This window comes from Dipodomys ordii, unplaced genomic scaffold (genome assembly GCF_000151885.1).
Source record: "Dipodomys ordii isolate 6190 unplaced genomic scaffold, Dord_2.0 Scaffold170, whole genome shotgun sequence".
NCBI lineage: Eukaryota > Metazoa > Chordata > Mammalia > Rodentia > Heteromyidae > Dipodomys > Dipodomys ordii.
The window spans coordinates 2,151,495-2,158,216 of NW_012267386.1; the positions used below are offsets into that span (position 1 = coordinate 2,151,495).

The following is a 6,722-nucleotide window of genomic DNA, read 5'->3' on the forward strand; positions in this document are numbered from 1 at the left end:
TGTAAAGGGAACATACACTAGAAACGGGGTTTGCCCACCATCTCCCCATTTGTCTGTCTCAAGGATGTAATAAAGGGACTGTACCACCTTGTACCACCTCAGGCTGATACAAGGAACCACTTCTAGTATTAGAGGGACTTAATATTTGAGGTGCTGATGACACAGAATAGGGGGGAGAGCACACCAGTGTGTCTTCTTCTGGGGGATCCTGTAACATTGGGGGAGAAGATTTTTCAGTTACAGTTTCACTTACGAGAACTTTAGGACATTGTTCTCTTATCCTAGAAAAAAAGAGTAAGCAGAGGTGTATACAAGACACAGAATTATCAGCAAACACAAACAAATAGCAACAGACACTTAACCCACATGTCCCACATCTCCCAGATGACCTCTCTAGGAGGTCTCAGATGCCCTCGTGAAGAAGTCTCCAATGACCTCCAGAAGAAGTCCCAAATGGTCTCTGCAAGGAGACCCAAATGACCTCGCAAGGATGTCCCAGATGGCTTTTCAAGGAAGCCCCAGATGAGCTCCAGAGGAGTTCCCAGATGGCCTCTTAAGGACACCCCAGATGACCTCTCATGGTCCAGATGGCCTCTCAAGCAGGAGGTCCCAGATGACCCCTCAAGGAGGTTACAGATGGCCTGTCAAGGAGGCCTCAGATGATCCTCAAGGAAGTCACAGATAGCCTCTGAAAAGCCCCAAATGACCTCCAGAAGAACTCCCAAATGGCCTCTCAACAAGGCCCACATGACCTCTCAAGGAGGCCCCAGATGGCTTCTCAAGGAAGCCCCAGATGACCTCTGGAGGAAGTCCCAGATGGCCTCTTGAGGAGGCCCCAGATGACCTCTCAAGAAGGTCCTAAAAACAGCCTGACAAACTTGCCCAGACTCACCCCTAAAGGGTTCCCAAATGACTCTTGTCCACATGGGTCCTCGGGAAGCAAACATTCAAGGGAGGTTCTCACCCCTGAGGGCTGAGACACTCACCTACGAGGGGGTTTCCCTGGGGCCAAGGCCTGCTGCCATCCAAATGGATTATCTCACTGGAGCCTCCAAAACTTACCATCTCCAGAGAGCAAGACAATCCATCGAGGCACAGCAAGAGGTGAACAAAAGAAGTTTATTTACACTATTTACACCTTTAGAAAGGGGACCTGAGACTACCTTGTCCTGGGATAGATACCCAGAACCAAGAGCAGCCTCAACCACCAAACCTCCAAGGCTCCAATAGGCAGTCCTGAGCGCCCCCCGCCACACATCTTTATTCATTGGTCTGCAAACCACCAATTAGTCAGTGTGGAAACATCCAAATTCTGACCTCCAATGATCCAAAGCTCCAAAGCTCCAAAGGGGAAGGTTTTTCCCTTTCTTCCTTTCCTCCCCTTCTTCAGGCCTCTCCACTCTCCACAGGCCTGCCCTGCTCTGCTCCGGATGGCGCCTCTCCACAGGCCTCTCTAGAGGAAGGTTCCAAATGGCCCTTCAAGGAGGCCCCAATGACCTCCAGTGGAGGCCCCAAATGGTTTCCTCGAGAAGCCCCAAATGGCCTCTCAAGGCTTGCCCTGTCCTCCACAGGTCTGCCCTACTCTGCTCCAGCAGGCTTTCCCCTCCTGCTGCCTCTCCCTCCACTCCTACTCCTCCCCTAACTCCACACTAACTCTGTAGTAACTATTTTTCCCTATAGGTTCTTCCACTAACGGTTTTCCCATAACAATCTTCCAACTGCCATTCATGCTTCTCCCCCAAGCTGCCCACTGCCTAATCACTTCCTGACAGCTTGTCATGTAGGGCTTGACGCCTCACCCCTCCAGTAGCGCACCCCACCCCTTCCAGCAGCATGCCCTACTCCTTCGGCAGCATGCCCTGCCCCTTTTTGCAGCTTGCCCTGTGTGGTGGTGATGTCAGCCTCTCAAAGCCCTGCTCTGTCAGTAGCCAGGTTGTGGAGGGGTGAGGCTCACCTCTTGATGCCCTGCCCCCTCCAGCAGACCAGGCCATGGGGCCACACTGACTATTGGGCCCCACTGATTATTGGGGCCCCATGGGTTATTACAAGAGGTGGTGTCCCTCCCCCACTCGAACAGCTCTAACAGTTTCAACTGTCATTCCTGCACCTCCCACAAGTCACCCACTGTCCAACCACTTCTTGACACCTCTTGACAACCCACCCCGTGAGTTGGTGACATCAGCCTTGATGCCCTGACCCCTCCAGCGGGCTGAGCCTTGAGGCGATGAGGACAGCAAGGGGCGAGCTTCAGCCCCAATGGCTATTGCACCAAGAAGTAGGCAGATACACCACAAGCACCTGGAAGGAGGGGGAAGTGGTAAAAGTAGGGCAGTCTGAAGGACTGCATGGCATTGACTGGAGGCATTTCTAAGACCTGAAAATATGGGGCAAAGTTGAGACTACACAGTGAAAACTGTTCCTGCTGCCAGCTTCTCATTCACCACCTGAATTCTGGAGTCTGATCCACCAAACCTGATCATGAGAATCTCAAACACAAGAAGGTCTAGAGCATTGGCCAAACAACTAACTCTTGGAATCACTGAGTAATTACAATTGTGTGGTAGAGATCTCCTGATATGAACAGATGTATCTGTGCAGGCACCCAACAAGAGCTGCTCCCTCACTGACCCATATTGGGCAGAGATACATAAGGGCAGCAGGACAAGCTGTCATTGGGCCTCCACCCATTCTGCCTGGATCACAAGATTCTGGCAACACTTCCAAATTTTCCTTGTTTCTCTCTAACCAAAGGGATACATGGGTTTAAGCCATGCCCACACCCCATCTTGCCACATAGCACTGGGATTCCCCTCTATAGGTTCACACCACTACAGCGGTTGAGAAAGGTAGAAGTGGTGAGTGGTGAGTGAGCGAAGCAAAGTGATTTAGGAGGTATAGTTGGAAGTAGACAGCTAGTGGTGATTGTAAGAATAGAGTTGATTTTAGAGAGCCTGGGAATGTGCCTCCCCCTTCAACATCCCAGTGCTGGGATATCTGAGTGTAAAAGACAAAAAAAATAGCTGCAGGAAAGAACAACTGCAAGAATACCAACAGAAGAATGGTCCTGCTAAGCCTGCAGATTACAAGAACAAGAAGAAAATTAAACAGGGAGGTAACCCCAAGACAAACACTGCTGGGGACGCCTTTACTCAAGGGTGTGGCCCAAGACCATACAAACTCTGAGGGCCCCCCCCCATTCCCTGGGCACTGTCAAATCAGCCAGGGTCAAGAGTGTCACAGGTCCCAATAACACCAAGGACCTGGAGAGACACAACCAACACCTGGTGCTTGCCCTGGACTCCAGCACAATACAAAAGCAGCAGCTCTGCATTGAGATCCAACACCTGAAGCAGGAAATGAAAGAGCTGCAGCATAACAGTAGAAAGAGAATGAGAAGATGGCCTGTGTGCACGAAGCCCTGAGAGCAGAGCTGGAGCTGCACAAGCTGTCACTATTGATACAGCTGTTGATTTCTGAAAAATCAGATTTACAGCCTTCCCTGCCGCACATGCAGCAGGTGGCCAATGAAAGAGTACTGGAGCAGGAAGGTCTTATTAACTGCCTGCAGGCTGCACACCAGCACATGACAGAGCTAGAAACAACATTGTCTGCAGTCTCCACCATGCAGAATGAGACCTAGCAGAACAACATAGAGCTCATGAAAGCCGTGAATTGCGTGAAGCTGCAGCTCCAGGAAAAGGCAGAAGCTATGAAGACCTGGAGGACGAGAACACCGAGCTGCAGGGGAGACTAGAAGTGCTCCTGATAAAGAAGGCAACATGAAGAAGCAAATCCACACGTTCCAAGAGGCACTAGTGGAGCGGGCAGAGTTGGAAAGCCAACTCAACAACATGAAGGAGTTGATGGCAAGATTAAAAGTGGAGAGAGATACCTTTGCAGAGGACCTGAGGCTGGAGAGCTCCACGGGGAAGGAGAAAGTCCAGCAGCTGCTAGAGCAGGTGAGCCAGCTGAGAGAGGAGAAAGAGCAAGGGGTGAGGCAGGTGTTGGAGCTGGAGAGCAAGCTGGTGGAATTGAGAGAGCAGCTGTCAGAGCTGCAGCCACCTACAGGGCCAGCTCAGGCTGAGCAGCAGCTGCAGGCCCACACCCTGCAGTTGCAGAAGGAGTTCAAGACCCTGGAGGAGCAACTTCACCTCCAGGTGGAAGAGAACCAGAGCCTCAGTCTCCAGAACCTGTGGATATTGGAGTGGCTGTGGATATTGCAGAAGAAGATTGAGGAATGGAAATAGCATGCTGAGGACTGGCACAAGATCCTCGAGAAGATGGAGAAGGAACACTAGATATTGAGATGCACACTGGTGCACAACCGAGAACTGAAAGAAGAGCTGGCCCAGCTGCAGGATGCCTTGCAGAGGCTGAGTGTTGAGAAGGAGGAGCTCGCCAGCATCATGCACGCAGAACAGCAGAGGACAACCCAGCAGAAGAAGCTGGATTAGCTTGAAGAGAAGTTAAGAGAAGGAAAAGACGTGGCTGAGTTTAAGCGCCAAGCAGCTGAGGATCTGCAGGAGCTGCATGACAAGTACCTGGCCCAGGTGCAGGAGCTGAGCGCCACCTGCAAACAGCACAGGGCCACCAGCCAGCAGCTGATGTCAGAGAAGGAGGCCCTGCAGCAGCACCTGCTGAAGCAGAGCCATCTGATGGACCAGCTGAAGCAGGAGCAGGTGCAGAGCAAGTTGCTGGCCCAGGTGGAAAGGGAGAAATTACAAGACACTGAAGTGTCTGGAAGCAACAAGACAGGAGAATGCATAGCTGCGGACCCAGCTGAGCACCCTGGCTTTCCCCAGGGAAGATGAAGGCCTGAGCCAAGAAGAAGACAAGGGTGAGGAGGCGACTCCCCATGATGTGACTGTCCCAGAGGACGTAGACAACCTGCAGAGCATGTGGGATTTTTACATGGACGCACTGTCCATCGCAGAAGGCAGGAAGGCGAGGATGAGCCGGCAGCTGCAGGAGCAGCAGGCCCGCTGCGGGTGCCTGAGTCAGCTGGCAGCCCAGTGCCAGAGAAAGCTGCAGAGCCAGGCCACCTTCCCCCAGCGCTGCATCCACAGGCTGTTTGGCAAGAGGAAGCAGGACACACAGGCGCCCAAGAAGCAGCTGCACATCTGCTTCCCTGAAGACCTGGCCGGCAAGGGGCACCCCCAGAGTCACGTGGATGACCTCCACCATCGCTGCAGCCAGCTGACCCAACACCTGACCGCCATGGAAGAGACCATCGTGCTGTACAGAGAATGGCTAGAAGTCCTGGAGAAGCTGTGTCAGGAGAAAGAGCAGTGTGTGAGCCAGCTGTCCCAGGAGAAGAGGAGGAAGAGGAAGGAGCTGAAGGAGCTGTTGCTGCGCCTTACAGGGGAGAGCACAGAGTGCCAGCACATGATGCTGGCAGCCACCCAGGCCCCTGCTGCCGAGGCCCCCTCAGACCTCTCAGTGCCCCTGAAGACAGAGGTCAGGGAGGAGCAGCAAGGCTGTGAAGATGTGCATCTTCAAGAAAACTTGAAGCCTGTCCCTGGAGAGGCTGGAGCACCTGGGCACCTGGAGAGCCCCACTGCAGAGCCTCCTGTGCCGCTGCTGCCTGCCATCCAGCCCCAGCAAGAGCTCGCAGACGGGGGCGAAGAGTCCTGCCTCCCTTTCTTCTATAAGCCAGAAGCAGATGATGCATTTGATATCATTACCATCTAAAGACTAGGGCTACTATTCTCCAAAAGACATCTAAGAGTCTATGGGTTTCAGGGAAGGGACCCAGGCAAAAGTTAGAAGGAGAAGCTCCTTTACAAAGGAAGGTGAGCAGCAACACCATCATTTCATATTACTATTTGATAATGGTGATAGTAAATATTTTATAAAGTAATTTAATAATATGGTAATATCTTAGTTTCTTTTATTTTTGGTCAGTCGTGGGGCTTGAACTCTGGGCTTGGGCACTGTCCCTGCACTCTTCAGCTTAAGGCAAGTGCTCTACCACTTGAGCCACAGCACCACTTTCAGTTTTCAAGAGGTTTATTGGAGATAAGAATTTCACAGACCTTCCTGCTCAGGCTGGCTTTGAACTGCGATCCTCAGATCTCAGCCTCTTGAGTAGCTAGGATTACAGGCGTGAGCCACCGGTGCTCTAATTTCAATACATGATATTACCTTAGATTTTATATAAAATATTTATATTGCATACTGTATAATTTATGTTCATTTCAGATTATATGTTGGTATATTCAGGGTACAGTCAATGCATTTTTGAAATGTACTGAAATCTGCCCCAGCAACAGTAAATTTTCTTGTTTGAAAATTAAAATGTCATGATGGAAATATTGATTTGAGAAAACAAGAGAAGGGTTCTTAATGCTGAATGTTTGGGAAAAAGGAAATGTGAGTTTAACAATCAGAGATGTGCTGGAATTGCAAAACACCAAATGGGATACAGAATTCTCATCCTCAAAAAATATCATTATATAATACATTATATACATTATGTAATACATTATATAATATGCCTTCATCAGAAAAAAATGGCATTGCTTCTTTTGTTAAGAAATGGAAAGACGGGGCTGGGAAGGTGGCTCAGTGGTAGAGCACTTGCCTTGCATGCCTGAGGCCCTGGGTTCGATTTCTCAGTACCACATAAGCAAAAAGAAAAAAGCCAGAAGTGGCACTGTGGCTCAAGTGGTAGAGCACTAGCCTTGAGCTGAAGAGCTGAGGGACAGTGCCCCGGCTCAGAG

The 6,722-nt window shown here is 50.7% G+C and overlaps 1 pseudogene; it reads left to right on the plus strand.

Moving 5' to 3' along the window:
• LOC105998682 overlaps positions 1–6,722 on the plus strand; it is an 18,778-nt pseudogene that overhangs the window by 3,792 nt on the left and 8,264 nt on the right.